We start from the raw sequence: 19,175 nt of genomic DNA on the forward strand, positions 1-19,175 counted from the left end.
AATAATAATCCATATTGTTTTAGCTTTTTCATGTGACTTATATTGTGTATTTCGCTCGAGCGGGGTTTTAAGTGATACTTGAATTGGGTACTTGACTATTTTCATTCCATAAAATGGTTTGTAAATGTCTTCTAATTACCCGGTAATAACCTGTGATTAACGGGTTCATTGATAACTCAATCACACTCGAATCCACCGGGACGATTTACATAGCGGTTTTATAATAACATATTTAGGAGTTTATTTAATAAGATATTAACGTAAAAAGTGTCATAATCTATTAAAAATCTTGTTATTTTTGAATTACATTTATAAAATAAAAATACAGATAATAACACGCTTTAAGACAAGCTTAACTACCATTTTCCTAGACCCGAGAGGATTATTATTTAAAATAGAGGATAAATTACCAATATTTGGATAAATTACATGGTTATGTGTATTTGCTTTATTGTGCAGGTTTACAAATGGACTTTAGATGATGCATTAATGCAAGCACGCAAACTGGATTCCTAAAACGTGAGATAGCGGAGTAAATACTTGAAAAAAGAGATAGCGGAGTACGGCCCGTTGAGTAAAAGCTTGTAATAAGAAATGGCCCGTAACATACTTAAAGAAAACAAATCAACTCTCATTAAGGTTTCTTCAGAGATTTTAATTATAGCTGAAAAAAATACGTTATATCAATGTCTTGTATGCCTATTGTAAAGCTATTCCTATGAGGTGAAAATTAAATAAAAGCAAAATGGTATAAGTATATTATTGGACATTATTTAAAGTTAAACTTACTATTAATAAAATCTAAGTTAGATATTTGTCAAAATTATTATAACAAGGAGTGTTAAAATTACCATGTAAAAGTTGAAGATATAAAAAGATCTATCGGGCTTAATTTTCAATTCTAGAATCCGTAAAAAAAATATGGACAATTGGGAAGGCTACTTTTATACATTTAACCTGATTTTTGGAATAGAATGCCCGCCTTACCATATCCATCACATGAAAGATCCAGGAGAAATAAGATTGTTTAAAATATTTAAATGATAAGTAAACAATGAACATTTGTTCTCGCAATTCCTTATCAAATAAATGAAAGATTACATGGTTTGCTTCTGAATTTTTAAGCCTATGATATTTTCACAATTCTTTAACAATTATGAATTTATTTCTTTTTTTAGTAAATTATTGCTTAGGCACATCTAAGTTACCGTTTTTATAATTATATTGACATTTGTTGCATAGATATTTCATTAAAAGTAAAAATAATAATCTTTTCTTAAATTTTCATCACTTTGACTTTTTATTTATTTGTTTTTTTAATTGCTATTTTGTGTCTCTTAATTGATTCCGTTTTTTAAGATGCAATTCATCGATTAAAACTCAAAAGCTTTTTTAAGAAACTGAACCAAAAATTAGCAGAATTGAATTAGCAACAATACATATATGACTGATGTATATTTCTGGGATATAGAGTCCTAGTCATTTCTTTAAAAATTCATTGTGGAATCAGTTCTTTTTAAAAGGAATAATTGAATAATAAAAGGTATTATTTAAAAAAAATATTCCTGATAGTGTCCATTTTTTATAAAAACTTCACCATTCTGTTAGGATTGCTTAAAATCATTTTATTACAAAATTACAAATTATTTGCTTTTTGATTTTTATCAGTGTTGTATGTTGACTTTTTTGTATCGGTTAAAAATCTAATCGATAATCGATTAAAAGATTGTAAACACCAAGTATTGTAATTTCTAATAGTTTACGGATTTATGGTTTTTGAAATAAAACACCAGATCGTAGTATTTGATTAAATTTCAATCGAAAAAATAACTTTGAACAAGTGGCAACTAGTTTTTCTAGTTTTTCCATGTTCTTTGTTGCTCTATTTTTGTGATTTCATTTTGAACAAAATATTTCAATGAATACATTTTGATTGAAGGTTTGACACCGAATGTTCAATAAAATATAATCATATGTTTAGACATATAAATAAACAATGTATCGCAAGCCACAATTTCCGAAGTTTTATAAAACCATCAATTGTAAGGTTTTTATTGACTCTTATATACCTTCGTTTATAATGCATGATTTGAGATATTATTCTTATTACCACCAATGCGACATAACCCATTTTCAAAAGCACATATAGTGCTGATATATGATTCTAAAGTTATATCACAGTGTACTTAAAAAAGTAAGGCGAAGATGTAAAAAATAAATTCTGATGTCGTACGTAAAATCAATATAATCATATACCTCACTTAAAGTGGTAAATCTGCATGCCAGTTTCAATGCTGTAACAGAAATCCTGAGCCTGGTATAGTTACTTCGATCATTCTTTGATATTTTTTTTTCTTTGCAATAGACAAAATCATCCGAGTCTGCAAGGTATCCCGGTAACTTGTTACTATACATCATGTACTGTGTTACACCTCTAGATACAGCCGACGAGAAAAGGCATTACCCGATTAACGAAAGAGGCCATATTTTAAAGCCTAGTTGGTCGAGTGGTCTAGGGCGCTAGACACAGTTCGGGCTTATTGTCACGATGTCACAGAAGCAGGGGTTCGAATACCGCTGAGGGAAGAAAAAAAAATTGTTAACGCAAATTGCTATTTCCCCATTGTTGGGCTCTATTTCAGACGAAGAATATATAAAATATGGTATTAGATTCCTGGTAGTTTCTGTTAAATTTATTCACATTTGTTTTCGTCTCGGGGCGAGTTAGAGCTTGATATATTGTATAAACACATGTACGTCTATTGTCGAATACTGCGAGTCTTTTGGTTAGTTGGGTCGTTGGGTTGTCTCATTGACGTATCCATATATTCACGACCCGTCCTAAGATATACCTTAAACTGTCCTTGTATATGTCTTAGACTGTAAACCAACGCTTTTCTTATATATAGTTCTAATGATGAAGGTCTGAGGATTGTTCTAAGATATATTCATGTTCAATTAAAAGCATCCTTTCTTTTTATACATTAAACTAAAACATTTAATTAAAATTAATATAAAAGTAATATTATCATTATAGTATGAAAGGTAATTATTTATTTGATCATGGTGACTATATGATACCTATATCTTATATACCATAGTAAAAATAAAAATACGAGGAAAAACTAATGAATAGAACCTCATTGATGCCTTTCATTTGTTTCAAACCGTAGAAGACGAATTCAAACCAGTCATGCAGACACGTACATGTACGTCCAGCATGGTATTTCCGTGGACATTCATTCTATGGAGAATACAATATAAACTGCTGATGACTGTATGGAATGGTATTTTTTAAATACAAATAACACCTCAAAAGCACGAAAGTTCAGTGTGCAACACAATAAATAATATAATTGCAAAGGCATTGACTCTTTGATTATCCTAAGACATTTTTTTAATGTCTTAAATTTACAATATATATATTTGAGGACATAGACTAACTTCAGACACGTTCAAAAACTTCACTTAAGACGACGATATGCCATAAGACCATATTAAGATATGTCTTAGTCCTACGATACCTTCGAAACACTGGGTCCTTGATTATATAACGAATCCTTATTTTTTATTTTGTTTATTAAAGTGTCCGTCCAAATCCATTCCTGAAGAGTTTTTTCCGTATTGCCAAAACACACAAAGTTGTATTTCAACTTTCTGTGTGTGGTTTGTTTAACATTGTAACATAAGCGGGGATTCATCTTTTCCAACACTATTTTCGTGTACATTTTAAATAGGAATGACATTTGAGTAAATCTTCTTAAGCCAGCTGTCAAACGTCACATGACTTAAACATGACGGCGGCGCTGGATGGCGGATAGAGTGACGTCGTGGAGATGTTGTAATTCAATAGAAAATGACATTTTAGATGTGTGCATTTTCTAATGATGCGTCAGAAATGAAAAAGAATGAGGTTTGGTATCTTATATTCATTCACCCACTATCTCAAATTTCTACAAAATGAATGATCCATTTTTGTTATTTAGATTCTGTTATTTTGTACTTTCTCTCTTCCTCGTTGTTTCATTTGTCGAATTATGCGTGTGATATTTTTTCTACATTTCTCGAAGTAATAGCTATCAACTTTAGAAAACACTCAGTTATAGACATAAAAATATGTCGTTGGTTGCTAACGATTATATACAATACCCTTTAAGATATTAACATAATATAACTATCACAACTACCCCCCTCACCCGTCCCCCAAAAAACAACGCAAAAAGAAAAAAGACCAAACCCAAAGAAAGGGTTTTATTTACATCTAAAGTAAAATGTTGTAAAAGCCATAACATTTTCTAGTGCTGGTTAGTACTTAATAAAATGGGGACATATCAGTTCATAAGCGGAAGCCAGCTGTTGCATTGAATACATATGAGTAAAAATGTTAACGGATTGACAACTGCATAAAACTTGTAATTTACAAAATAGAAAGCCAACACATATATAGATGATTTTAGTTTTGACGATTAAAAATATTATACTTATAAATATTATATAAGCAATTTAAGGGTGTATTTATGTGTGTCAATTCTCAGGCAGACACAATCATTTTATTATATATCAAAATCATTCCAATGGTACCAAAAAGTCAGAAGACAAATGTTAATTGTCATAATTTATACAATAACAACCAATTTTAGGAGAAAACAAGTAAAATTGAAGTAATATTTTTCGTATACTGACATGACATTTTGTTTATCACTAATATCTGACAGCTATGGTATTTAACTAAATAGACAGGACAAGATCCTCAATCACAAATATGAGCAATGAACGTCATTACATTTTTTCTGGAAAAGTACATCGTGGCTTGGAAATGTTCATGTCACAGTTTTCATGACTATCTTTGTCAACAATCGTGACAAATTTGTGAGACAATTATTCCTAATGATAGACAAACCACACACAATATAATACAAGGAGATTTGGCGTACACGCCAATGGGACAACAACACAACACCACCCCAAAAGACACCACCTGATCAACATACAGTCTTCAGCAATAGACAGGGATCTGATCAACATAGTCTTTATCAATAGACAAGGGTGGACACAATGTATATGAAGCTCTAAATTGCCCTGAGTCTGTAGTTGGGTCGTGAATAAATTTATCAGTGACTGTCCAAGAGGTATAGGGGGAGGGTTGAGATCTCACAAAACATGTTTAACCCCGCCGCATTCTTGCGCCTGTCCTAAGTCAGGAGTCTCTGGCCTTTGTTCGTTTTGTATGTTTTTTTTAATTTTAGTTCATTTATATATGTTTTTGGAGTTTAGTATGACGTCCATTTTCACTGAACTTGTACACATTTTTATTTAGGGGCCAGCTGAAGCCCGCCTCCGGGTGCGGGATTTTCTCGCTGTATTGAAGACCCATTGGTGGCCTTCGGCTGTTTTCTGCTCGTTGGTCGGGTTGTTGTCTCTTTGACATATTCCCCATTTCCATTCTCAATTTTAATTATTAACTTTTTACACATTGTGACTTGGGTGGAGTGTTGTCTCATTGGCACACATACCACATCTTCTTATTTCTAGTAAAAAACAATACTGTATCAAAGAATGCATGTAGAAACTGAGAGCATACAAAAAGCCTGCTGTTATATCAGTTGTAAACGTTTTTATATCGTTGTTCGTTACTGTTTAAGCATATCAAACAAAACTATATGAGCAAAGCAATTAGCATCATTTCGTAAAACATAAAGAACCACATAACTTTACGGGAAAGTAAATTGATAGAAAAATTCGAATGCACAACTACGCATTATGATCAACAAATTTGTCAAATGTAATCCAATTTTGCATAATTTGTCATGGGGACATTTGGGATTGATGAACTTTCACTTTTATAGGTTAGTTGCTGAGTTAAAAGGGTTCTTTTAAGTTAAATAAACTACATGCTGTGGTTTTAGAACATATAATCCCTGTAAAATAAAGGAAATTTCTTCGTCATAGTGATACCAATTATGTTGTGGTGATTATCATTTGTATTACCATATACATATGTCCTATATATAAATAAACCGGAAAACAAAACATAACTCAGAGATAATTCAATCTTCGTGACTATAATGAAACTATATATACAAGATGGCCGCAATGGCAATACATTTCTATTTGTTTTAGATAAATCGACATAAACGCAACTTTATTCATGTCACTTAGTCATGAAATATAGCCCAGAGTGTCAAACATGATGCTGAACAATAAGTATACACAACGAAACAATCGATATAGGAGCTGAACGCAACACATTAACTATTGGAAACCAACTAACTCAAAGGAAATAAAAGAAAAAAACTGGTCTTGTTACAGCAGCTCAGCAGTAACGACTATATAAAAATTTTTTTGAAATAATGTTACTCTTGAGGAGGGAGTAATTTAAGTATCAGAATTATGCAAGTCATATATTAACAATTTAAAACTTCCTACTGAAAATATCAATAGGGCATTTATAATCTCAGATATCAGGAATTTCATGTTTCTGTTCCACTAGCAGAATGTGGCTTATTGTTTTGACGATCTTCAGGTCAAAAATATAATTTTTCATACAACATCCTTAACAATGCGATATGATTCTTACTTGAAAAAATGAAAAATTTGGTCCTAATTTGTTCCTTTATCGGTTTGAAGTCACTTTGAAATATTTGACCTCCAAGAGCAATAAAAACGGAGATAAAATCACCGCGAACAATCACCTGAAATTTGTAAGTTTCAAAACATAAAAAGACAAAAATAGAGAAATAAACACAAAACATTCTCGAAGTTTTATCAGGACAAAAAATCAAATAATTGTAGCTTGTTTTGTTATGGCGGCATTGGAAACTTAATTACAAAATAGTTTGACAATCCATTTTTGATAAGCGGAAAATCTGATTATGTATGTATAAGAAATTTAAAAGACAAAGTCACAGAAAAGTTTCAGATTTTGAAGAGAGACGTCGGTCAAGATAAAACATCATTACGCTTACATTAATCAAAATAAAAGTACAACTTGCAATTAAATGTGGAAAAAATATAGAAACAAATAATGGATCATGCACTGTGTATGTTGGTATAAATACAAACAAACACGATAGAAAATCCAAAAATCAATTTACTGTCTAAGATGGATGTAACAAATAGACATCGCCACCATCACAACCAATAATAATAATAATAATAATAATAATAATAATAATAATAATAATAATAATAAAATCAAGTTTTGATATTATCCAATGTTATTAAATGTTATATCATATGCAACTTTTTTGCTATTTCGCCGCTTTAGCAATACAACCGGTAAACCAAAAAAAAATCAAGCGAGACAGTACTTAAGTGTGCTTTTCTGAAAAGTACATTAGCCTACGGTAAGTATAAAAATAAGGCAATGATTGCCAATGAGACCGAAGGACGAGAATGTAGCCGACTGTAGGTATGATTTGCACCATGTTCATGAAAGTGAACCAATAGGAAGATTATTTTTGCGAAGGCTTAAATTCAAACAACTGCAAAAGTGTATAACATTGGGAAAACTCTTACGGCATTACAAGTCACAAAACATGACGAGAAAGAGAAGCGTATATGTTTGCCATAATGTAGATGTTTTTGTGAGCAATAGATTATTTAATACTATTGAGGAAAGTTCAAGGAAATAAAAATGCTGAGAAAATATAAAAAAATGTAAAACAATACACATAGAGAAATACTAAAAAGTGCAAACGTATCTTCGTTTTTCAAATTTAAACTGAACCAAACAATTTGGCCCGTTTAATGAATTGATCAACTCATGACATCAACTTGTACCATTTTATCGACGTAAACAAAATAAAACCAGGAAACAAACATAATTAAAAATATTTAATTGAATGTTTTATTAAGAATATAAAATTTAACCAAAAGTGTTCATAATATACCCATTATATGAATAAATACTTATGTAATGTATATTTCTACTTGTAGAATGAGTTCCTATGGACGTTCAAATTTTCATAATATTCATCCTTGTTTGTATTCATCTCTTCATTTTTCACCGGTTCTCCTATCAACATTCCAGATGCAAGTCAGGTCAGAAATCTGGAAGCAAATATATTGATTAAAACAACGCAATATTTTTCTAAATTTAAAAAGAATTTGCTTAGATTTTGTTTAAGGAGATGACATTTTGTAATCTAGGCAGCAAGAGGATTTTCGAAATGAATATTCTGGCCTTGTAATATTTGGAAAAAACCTTGCCAAAGATAGAATGAAAATGAATATTCTGTCCTACAAAATGCTGGACAATGCAGAAAATAGTTGTGTACAAAATGCAATCAACCAGTGAAAAATGAATGTTCCATCCGCAAATAATCTTCCTCCCTCTGAAAATCAATTTGTCGTCCCCTATTAAAAGATTTTTTCTTATGAAATCACCGTCTGCGATTTAGATATATTCTCACGTGTTCCGATATAAAAGATATCAAAGCACTACATTGGTGAAAAGAAAATGTTGTAAGATGTAAATAACTTGTCTAAGATTTATGTTTAAAGGGTGTACATTGCAAGATATATAAACAAACACAAATAAATAAATAAACATTCAAAATAAATAGATGCATGAACATTTATAATAAAGCGCAAAAAAACAAGAAAGAGTTTAGAAATTACAGATTATTTTTCAGGTAAACGAACAATGATAAATTCGTCAGAAAAAAACAACAAACGGAGAAGCACCAAAACATGTAGAACAGAAACTAGTTTAAAAATAAATGGAATGAAATGATATAATATAATATGCTTTTAATAATTCCATTATAACTGCAGCAATCACGGGTGAGTGCTTTAGAACAAGACACTCTAGAGTTATACCTTAGAGGAGTGTTTTAATTCTGCTACCGCGCCGTACAACTTGACCCCTAAACTCGCCATTACAGTTTTCTGAATATACCAAGGACATTATATATTGACCTTCCCAGAATCAACTAATATATCTTTTTTAAAGTTCTGTCATTTTTGTCACTCCTTTACATATTTCTAATATAAATTTAGCACTTTTATTTTTATTGAAACACAGTTTATTGGGTAAAGAAATTCAACATTGTATTTAATATCTCTTAAGAGACAGCGCATCTAACTGTTGAAATTAGCCAACTTTGTAAAGTGTCCTGGGGTGTTCATTTTGATACATTAAATTGATAAATATTTTAAACCACATGTTTAACATGGAAAGCCACTTAGATAGCCACTTACAACATAAACATGGAAAAGAGACAATGTTGGTTGTCAGTTTCTAAAAAAAATAAAGTCGCTGTCACTTTCACAATCTCTTGGTGTGATTTAATTATTCTATTGTTTTGAAAACTATAAACTATTCAAGCGCATGATAAAAGAAATGATAAACTAATTTACTTCTGTAGGGAATTATTTTCTCTTCGTGCAGTTTTAAATCATCGGCATTTTTGTATGAACGCCGATGTTGTTCCGGTTTAATTTTCCGGCACGTGCCAGCTTGAAAATTGATAAAACATAAAGAATTTCCATGCGATTAAACAAGTGAAAACTGAAAACTCATCATTGCAGGCACGTGATACAAATTACAAGGTTATTAACAAATATGTCCATAGAAAACGGTTTTAATGTGTTTTACGAAAGAAGGACAACGCTTGTTTTGAATGATGATGAAAATAGCGCGTGCAGTAATATCGTCAAGATCTCGGACTACAAACGGAGTGCATCGACCACTACCCAAACGGTCGAGAATTAACACTAAAACATACCTAATGCATTACGTCTTTTATGTCTTTGGCAATTACTTAAACATCAAAATTCAACAAAAATTCAATTTCTGTTGCTAAAAAATTCTCAAAATGATATCTTTTCTTTTCATTGGTGTTTTACATTGAGAGCTATAAGAAAATCGTTGTTTAATTAAAATTATATGTAGTATCTCATTGTTCTATATGATTTAACTATGACAAAATGCGATTTTAGTAGTATTAAGAGACCAAATAAACTTTAAGCGTGATTCCAGCTTTAGATTTGCAATTGTAGTTCATTAAAAACGCTTTTTTCTCCAAAATCTTTATGTTAACAGCAGTAGCTCATTTGTAAAGCCATCGTTTCTTTGAATATATTGCTGTAAACACGCGTTGCGAAACAATAGTCCTACACGAAACAATCATGATAACATTGTGTAACACACAAATCAATCCACTTTCAATTTAATGAATTAATGGCAATATATGTAAAGAAACAGGGCAGATCAAAACACAATAGTAGTCTTTGGAAAGCTATATCATTCACAAGGCACCAGGCTATATATATATAAACCTTTTTTAGTTTCTAGGGCAAATATAATTTTTCTGTTTACTAGCATAATAATTATAATAATAAATAATAATAAAAATAAAAATAATAATAATAATAATAATAATAATAATAATAATAATAATAATAATAATAATAATAATAATAATAATGTATTAGCAGACATGCCATTCCTAAGATTCAGAGATCAGCACAATTCAAGTAAAAATCAAGGTAACAGCATTATACAATTTCTTAAATTTATCGACATATCGACTGTATTAAAAATCAACAATTAAATGTGTATCACATTCCACTTAACAGTTCGTCAAACGGGTGTATTTTGTTGAATACTAATATAATTAGGTATTTCCATAAATTACCGCGAATTAGAACTCAATTGAAGTACAATTACCGCCATATATCTACTAATATACACATTATTAACAGCTTACATTTCTTAATTGTTGCAAACTATCGTTTAAACAGATGATTCGGGTCTGCTCGAATAACATATCAAAATACTTAACGGTTTCTCACTCGATTAAATTCAAATTAGCACATCATTATGAATCTCAATACTGCTAAAATATGCTTATTAAAATATTGTTATAACATACTAACATATGTATCTGTGCTGGGAAATATTATACCCTATGTGGGATGTTTTGAAATGCAATCTCTCAGTTAAAGACTTGTATAACATAAAACAGAAGTATGTAATTTGTCTTTAAGAATGTAACCTACTGGCCATGATTCACATCGAATTGTATAAACTAGTTAAAATAGGAAAATAGATTGCTGAAATGCAACACTTTACATAAAAACTTGAATATCTTAACATTTCAAATATGAGTCATTGTTGTAACCGAGTGTATGCGCTATCTGATAAAACTATCACATTTATGTTTTTCTTTCAATTTTGACCCCCTTTATATGCATGATTGTATACCAATGTTTATATATTTGAATAAATTTCAAGTTTAAGCATTTACAATTTACCTCATTAACACAGAAATATTGCGTTTTTTAAAAAGAATTTGATGTTTAGACGAACTGATGACTTGTATGTAGACTTAGAGAACCCGTTCGAAATATTTGTTTCTCAATATTTGTTATAGACTTAACCTTCTTATTGAAATACTAAACATTTTAATTTCGAGCTTATGTCCTTAATACTTATCTACAATAAAGACAATTTTGGAAGTGCTTGTAATAAGTCATACCACCAATTTATTATTACTTCCAAAATACACGCAATTCAGAAATTTGATATTTTTTCAAAGTTTTTAGTAGTCCATATGAATTCTAATTTTCGATAATACCGCAATAAAGAATATTAAAGTCCCGCCTCTGAATTCCACCGAGGGTTGAAGTAGTTTTATGTCTGTTTAAATTTTTTAAAACTGACAGTTTAAATTATGCGGTTGAAGCGTAATTTGTATCTTGCTGAAGGAAAACCAACCCGTCTTTCAACGTTATAAAATTTCACTACTGGTCGTATACGATTCATAAGCAACAAGACGCACAGAGGTCTCTTGTGTTTATATTTACATTTTCAAAAATATAAAACCTCAGATTTTCCTTTTATAGTAGTATCATTTTTCACATAAAATGTTTATATCCGTTTTACTCAAGAGTCACATTTTTGCAGGTTATACACTGACTAAAGAAATGTCCTACCGATACTTAAAGCTCGATGAAAATAAAATGTAGCTTAAATTTACAACAAAGAAAATTCTCGTATTTAAAGAAGCTATTGGTTTGAATATATGTCAAATAACAAAATTTTAGGAATACTTACGAATGCGCTTCTTTTGAAATATATATTTATATTTTTGCAACATCAGCTAAGTTAATACCAAAAACTGTCTATGCAAATACATTTGTAACTTATTTCTTTGGAGTGATATTAAATATTAAAAACTATATATGAAAGTAAAATGAATCAAAAAGACTTCCAAATGATGGCAATTTATAAATAAAATGGGAACACCGGTGGTTGATCATTAAAGCTTATAATACTCATGTTTAGATAAAAAATGACAATTCGCTTTCACCTTTAGATAGCACATTATTTTTTCCCTTAGTCTTACACGAGACTGATAACACTTTAGCTCAGGTATTTTGTCGGTGACCTTTGAAGACAAGTGGAAATGATATTGCAAAGTGAAAAATCAAGAAAACTTGTAACTTTTTTTCATTATCACACTTTTTATTGGCTAATTTAGAGCATAAATATACCCGTCCTTAACTTTCACGAGTAACAGGTTGCTTGAGAAGCCGACCTGCGTCTGATCAAACTGACAACAATACTTGATCAACCCTGTTGATCGCAAGTACAAAATGTTTTCGAATGACGAAAGAATAAGAAACAGCTGGGTACGACGCCGGACCGCGGTAGGTATATGTCCGTGTTTAGCTACTAGGTGAGAATTATGAATTGTGAGGTATTTTTGACAGTACTTTGTCTAACACTCTATAGTTAAAAGCAAAATAAAAAGAAAATAAAACAGCTTGATTAACAAATTAAATTTGTAGAAATCATAATTAATTTGTTGGGACCAAATTGCAAAAATGTTCGTGACATATGCGTAGAAATTTGATTGGTGTGAAAGGACAATTCGTTTTAACAAAAGGAATAAAGACAGCTTTGTTTAACTTTTAGTTCGACATATAGTTATACTTCTTTAAAAAAGTAAAATAAAAAATAAATCGCTTGACCTATCTTTCTAAATCTGCATTCTTGAAATAATCTAACACTTTCAAATCATAAAAGGATTATCACAATAAAAATATTGATAACATTAATAACAAGTAAATTTACATTTTGTATCCTATATTTTAAATTCAAACTCTTCATCATATTTTTAATAATTGCATGTTTTCTCGTAAGATCATCGAACTTGTAGTTTCCGCATACTTCTACAAGTTTTTTTTCTTAAGTTAAAAGACCTCGAGTTGAATAAAATTCGATGTTAAAATAAAAGAAATAAATTTTTAATTAAAATATATGTAATAATATTTTAATTTTATTTGTCATTATTCTATAAGTACATATATACATAATCTCTGTGTTTTGAAAACATTAAATATATTTTTGTTATTGATCTTTCTCTATATGTATATTTTGATTTTTGTATTTATGTTTGTTTATTTTTAAGTACCAGTTTAAAAATTTTTCAGCGGTTCCTTTGGTCATATAGCCGTATTGTATCTACGTATTTATACATCCTTGGCGTTCAAATGATTCAGTTTGAGAGTTCCCGATAAAAGTTAATACAGAAAATGGCTTCGGACGCACGACTTTTAAAAAAAATTTTCATTGATCTATAATTGTTTACAAGAAATAAAAGAATACAAGACTGCTTCCAACTTTGATCCTCTTTCAAACAAACTCACAATATAAAAATGTAAAATTATATATTTGGTAATGATATTATAAATATGATTAACTAATGGAATATAAAATTAATGCGGGGAACTTAGAGATCCACTGCAGGATCAAATCTGAAATTTAAAAAGGAACATATTGTAAGAGAAACGGCATATTGTATAACAGTCCATTTATGTGTATGGAAGAAGATAAAAGTTGAAACGGCGAAAATTGTTCATTAAAATGATAACTGTTGAACCTTATTAACGAGAGGAAGATATCCTACGGGATTAACAAAAGAAAAAAAAACCAGTGAGAGTTCTTTAAACAAGGGACATTGTGCTTAAATAAAGGCATGATTAAAGCTTTATAAGTTCAAAGTAATAAGAAATGGAATAGAATCATAAATTTAAAAAAAATGACTTATACATTGCCATATAAAGGTAAACAAATATTTTATTATTTTATATTTTTTGTCTTTATTTCGTGTTTTTTTTATTAAATCAAATTTCGAAATCAAGCAACTATTAAATTTTGCCAAACTTTTCTCTTCTATAAAGATTTTTGAAAAATTCTAAACGATCCTGGAGGAATTTGAATAAAAATTAAGCTAAGTTCAGTGATTTACTCGGTTTTGAAACACGAACATAAGCTGGTGACATGGAATTAACTCCCAACAAATTAAGACAATATTACTCCATTGCATACTTCCTGGTGTCCCGTGTAATTGTGGAACGGATAAACATTACGGATATGAAGTGTCGGCATTGCTTTTACTAGTCTTACCTTTTGAAAACTATTTTGAGTTTCTAATTTATTCCAACCCATATTCCTCATATTTTTAACACACAGCTAATATATTGGAAAGAAATATAATAGTTACTTTCCGTCGCATATTTATATTAATGTATAAAATCCTTAAAAGAAAACACGAACCACCTCGAGAGAAAGTGTTTTAGTAAATTCTGAGAAAATTGTAGAATTATTGGTTTATATTATACGGATGGGGGTAATTTAGAATAGTTAAGCTTATTTTCTTTGTTGGCGGATAATTCACAAAATAAGTCTTCAATAAAGTTGATTGCGGTATTAGAGAAATTACAATTTTTACATCCTTTCAATTGTCAAATTGGTGTTGTTAAGATAAAAGTACTTGATACGAGGAAAAATTACCAGGTTCATAACCCAATTAAGATATTTCCTTTTACCTTTTCTTTATAATAAAAAGTTGCCAACTTTAAACGACTAATAATTTCTATAATTTTGTTAAACATTTACCCTAAATGGTGTTAAAATTAAATTTTCAGTTAAAACAGCATGAAGTTACAATTTAACAGTCGTTCCATGCCTATCGTCAAGGGCTAACAACCCTACTTAATGAGAAATGTCAAAATTATCCCATTATCAACACAACAAGGGTCGTATCGGAAAAAAGTGAGATCTCCGAAAATTTGAGATATTTAAAAGGAAAAGTGTTTGAAATAATTACATAATTTTGCAAAATTATGCAATTTAAAAAGCATTTATATGTGATTTTGTTTATTTCGACAAGAAATCAAACTTCATTAACCCATTTGATAAGATAATTATCGATAATTGTTTATAATTTTATAAATGCACCCACACTTGATATAAAAGCAATCTACATGTTGAATTTCTACTTTTCTATTAACAGTCAAAGGAATAAAATATCGTCATGCTTATATTTCAACATGGAACAGACAAATGAAATCAGTAAAAATTATTTTGTTGAGAAATTAAGGTTATTTGTAAGATTTAGAACCACTGCTATGTATACTTCCTGATGAAAAATTAGAAAATAAGCGAATGTGAATTTGATAGAATATTTATTCTTTGTTTTCAACGTTCAACATTTTATAATGACTTAACCTTTGTCTGCAAAATTGAGCGATGCACGACTTTCAAACTTGTCTATATACTCTACATTTGGATCTGATATTGAATAAGTCTGAATTTGGATGGTTTCGTCCGATCTTTCGTTCAAATTTAAATGGCGATGCTAGTGGTATGAAATATATTCTGAGTTTCTTAAAAATAAATTGTAAAAAGTATAATTTATGATTATTTTTCCATATCAACTTAGAAGTTTAAGTATTCAGTTGGCTAAGCATTGTTCTCAGTTAGTGTAATATAAAATGAATATATGTGGTATGATTGCCAATGAGACAACTATCCAAAATAGTTCAACTTACGCGGATTTAACCAACTTAAGGTCATCGTACGACCTTCAACAGTGAGCAAATCCCATACCGTATAGTCAGCTACAAAAGGCATGAGAAAAATGTGAAACAATTTAAACGATAAAACCGACAGCATGCTTTAGGACAAAACAAAAACTAAAAAGAAATATAACAAACAGCAACAAACGACAACCACTGAAATACAATCTGCTGAATTGGGTAATGCACATCATATAATGTGGTGAGGTTTACATGTTTGTGAGCCCTAAATCCTTCCCTTACCCTGGACAGTGATGTAACAGCACAACATAAGAAGAAACAGTTGGAAATGGCTTGACTTATCAGATTGGCACGAAAACAAATAAAGACAAAAGACACAAAGTGCCGATCTTAGAAAACTTGCAGTTACTGAACCCTATTTTAAAGAGAATTTCTACTGATAATTAAATAATGTTCTCCCAGACTTATACCAATTTCTACTGATAATTAAATAATGTTCTCCCAGACTAATACCAATTTCCACACACACGATACGTGGTTCTGTAAGGTACCAAATATGGAAAAAGTAACTGACGTCGGGAATATCAAACAAAAAGAACAACACAGAGGAAAGAGGGTTGGGGTTTGGGGTATTCTATGGTCTAACATACATAAGTAATTATGGGCATCGGAACAAAATGATGAAATAAAAAAGCCTTGCGCCATTACCTTAACGGTTTCTATCAAATGCACATTCTCATTCTGAGTACTCTCAGACCTGTGCTTCCTGTCCTTTTTGTTGTTAGGGATGAGGGATAGATAAATATCCTGCCACGTCCGATCTGTGTTTTTGTTTGATTGTTCTGCTTTGTATCGATATGATGAGTAAAGCCTTTTTCAACTGATTCTTATAGTTTGTTCTTATGTTGTGCTGTTTCACCACTGTCCCAGGTAAGGGGGAGGGTTGAGTGCTCACAAACATGTTTAACCCCGCTACATTCTTTATGTGCCGGTCCCAAGTCAGGAGCCTGTAGTTCAGTGGTTGCCGTTGGTTCAAGTCGGTCATATTTGTTTTTCGTAAATTGTTTTGTTATAAATTTGGCCGTTAGTTTTCTCAATTGAATTGTTTCATATTTTTTTTATGTCGGGGCCGACTATACGGTATGGGTTTTTCTCATTGTTGAAGGACGCACGGTTGCCTATAATTTCTTACAGCCACTTCATTTGAACTTTGGTGGATAGTTGTCTAATTGGCAATCATACCTCATCTCCTCATTTTTATATTTTACCATATATGTGCATGTATCTAGTATACGAAGATTTTTTTTTATATTTTAATAAAGCAATTTTTCTTTCACTGTTAAAGTCCTTGAATAAACTCACCTGGTACGTGCCATATGGTATTATGATTGGACAGCAAACATATTTTCAAATTGTCGTGAATGATGTCTTTTAGATTTCCCAATATTTTAGATTTACTTATTCAAACGAATAAGAGAATAAAGTTTGTAATACTAGCCTTACACATATTAATAGGATTAATACATATAGAAACATTAAATGAAGTATCAGTAATTACTCGAATGTGTATGAATTATCAATGACTGCAAATAATATCGCTACATCTTATAGAACTGCCTTGAAGCCACGGTAAAGAATCTTAAAGGAAAAAAAATCAGAAACAATTGAAATATTTTATATTGACTTGGTGATAAATAAATAGACCATAAACTATTTCGTATTCATATAAGAAAAGAAAGAAGAAAAAAATAAGGCAGTGTTACAGATTTTGTTTTAGTCAACTCTTATTTTCGTTTGCAATGATTTATTTTTGATTTGATCATTAACGTTTAGATAATGCTTGTACTATACTTAATCGTCTCCTAAACGTATGAATAAAGTCCGGACTAGGTGATCTGTTACCGGACTAGGTGATCTGTTACTGACAACCCTCATTAATCTTATTTTTCATTTTAAAATGAAGCAACGCCGTAAATTTAAAGAAATGTATGACTGATCGAGCATTTCTTTACAAAAAGACTTCAATAATAAATCACTTGGATTCAAATTCATTTGGTCATCAAATATTCATTTACACTTACTCGGAAATTAAATAATTTGAAATAAAAGCTAATAATAATGGCTTTCCTTTGTATTAAAATTCATAGATTGATTTCGTTATACTTTTCAAAAGAAGAAGTCTTCATATTTTCCCCATAACTTGCGCAACTTCCTGTGTTTCAACTTCCAGGTATAGTAGATTTAGAACAATTGAATAGCTGCACGTGCATAACTGTCGTCTGTAAAGAGGTTAACAAAACTTTGAAATGAAGAAAATAAACGGGTCATTTGCTTTTCCTTCCTATGAAACATTTAAAATTTTTGCCATTGGCATCTTGGTCTTTAATCAAAATCGAACACTGTCAATTTAATTTGCCATTTTATCCGTTCCTTGCGAGAAGAGCTAATTTAAACGCAATGTAGGCGCAATTTCAAAGAATGTGTTAAAAATTAGGACTATTACATCTGTCCAACCCGCTGAGTGGCGCATTGTCGTTTAAAACATCATGATGAGCTCGTGACCTATACTCGTGTCATGCCTTCGCGTTTCCCTCTGGCCAATTTTTCCACAACAGTTATAAGAAATGAAAAATCACCACGAATTTCCCTACATAACTGATTTTTTATAATCTTGTCTCAGTAAACAATGTCAAACATAATTAACTTTAATGATTTCAAGTTTCTTGGCATTTTTTATTAGATACATTTGAAAATTGATACATTTGTTTTGTGGAAAATGCCTTTCACTTCCGTAGTGTCACGTCGATAAATTAATAATTGTAAACAGATATAAAGAAGTCATTAGTTGACGCTAAACATTACTTTAACAGCTGATGAAGTATAAATCAATTTAACTAAAATGGTTTACCTCAAGCCTGCACTATATTTTATTTTGTTCAGAAAACACAACTTTTTTCAATAACTACATAAAACAAAAGAGAAAAAAGTACACTTCACAATGCATGTACTTCGCCATTAACGTACAACTGATCTATGAAACATTTCCGATTGAAATTAAAAAGAATAAATACCAATTTCCTTTTAATATAAACAGTATTTGCAATTCAATTAAATTTTGTGTTGTTATCTTACACTTGAATATGGGTTTTAAGCTATATGTAGGATTGTAATGGGCTCGACAGACTTTTGATCAAAAGTTATGATTTTATAAAATATGTTTCGTCTACTATAAAAATTGCGACGAAGAATCAGACACGGGACCACCATACATTAATGTTAAATGCAGCATTTCTTTGACCTCTATGGCGGTATTGATTAGAGACTTAGATATTCCAAAG

The 19,175-nt window shown here is 30.4% G+C and overlaps 1 long non-coding RNA gene across 1 annotated transcript; it reads right to left on the reverse strand.

Moving 5' to 3' along the window:
* Positions 1 to 7,823: 7,823 nt before the first annotated feature.
* Positions 7,824 to 14,631, reverse strand: LOC127728222 (uncharacterized). Its single transcript, XR_007994047.1, has 2 exons — positions 14,423 to 14,631; positions 7,824 to 8,052 (listed from the first exon to the last, which is right to left on the reverse strand). It is a non-coding gene; the product is annotated as an uncharacterized LOC127728222 (long non-coding RNA).
* Positions 14,632 to 19,175: the final 4,544 nt, after the last annotated feature.

The sequence above is a fragment of the Mytilus californianus genome, unplaced genomic scaffold (genome assembly GCF_021869535.1).
Source record: "Mytilus californianus isolate M0D057914Y unplaced genomic scaffold, xbMytCali1.0.p SCAF_2, whole genome shotgun sequence".
NCBI lineage: Eukaryota > Metazoa > Mollusca > Bivalvia > Mytilida > Mytilidae > Mytilus > Mytilus californianus.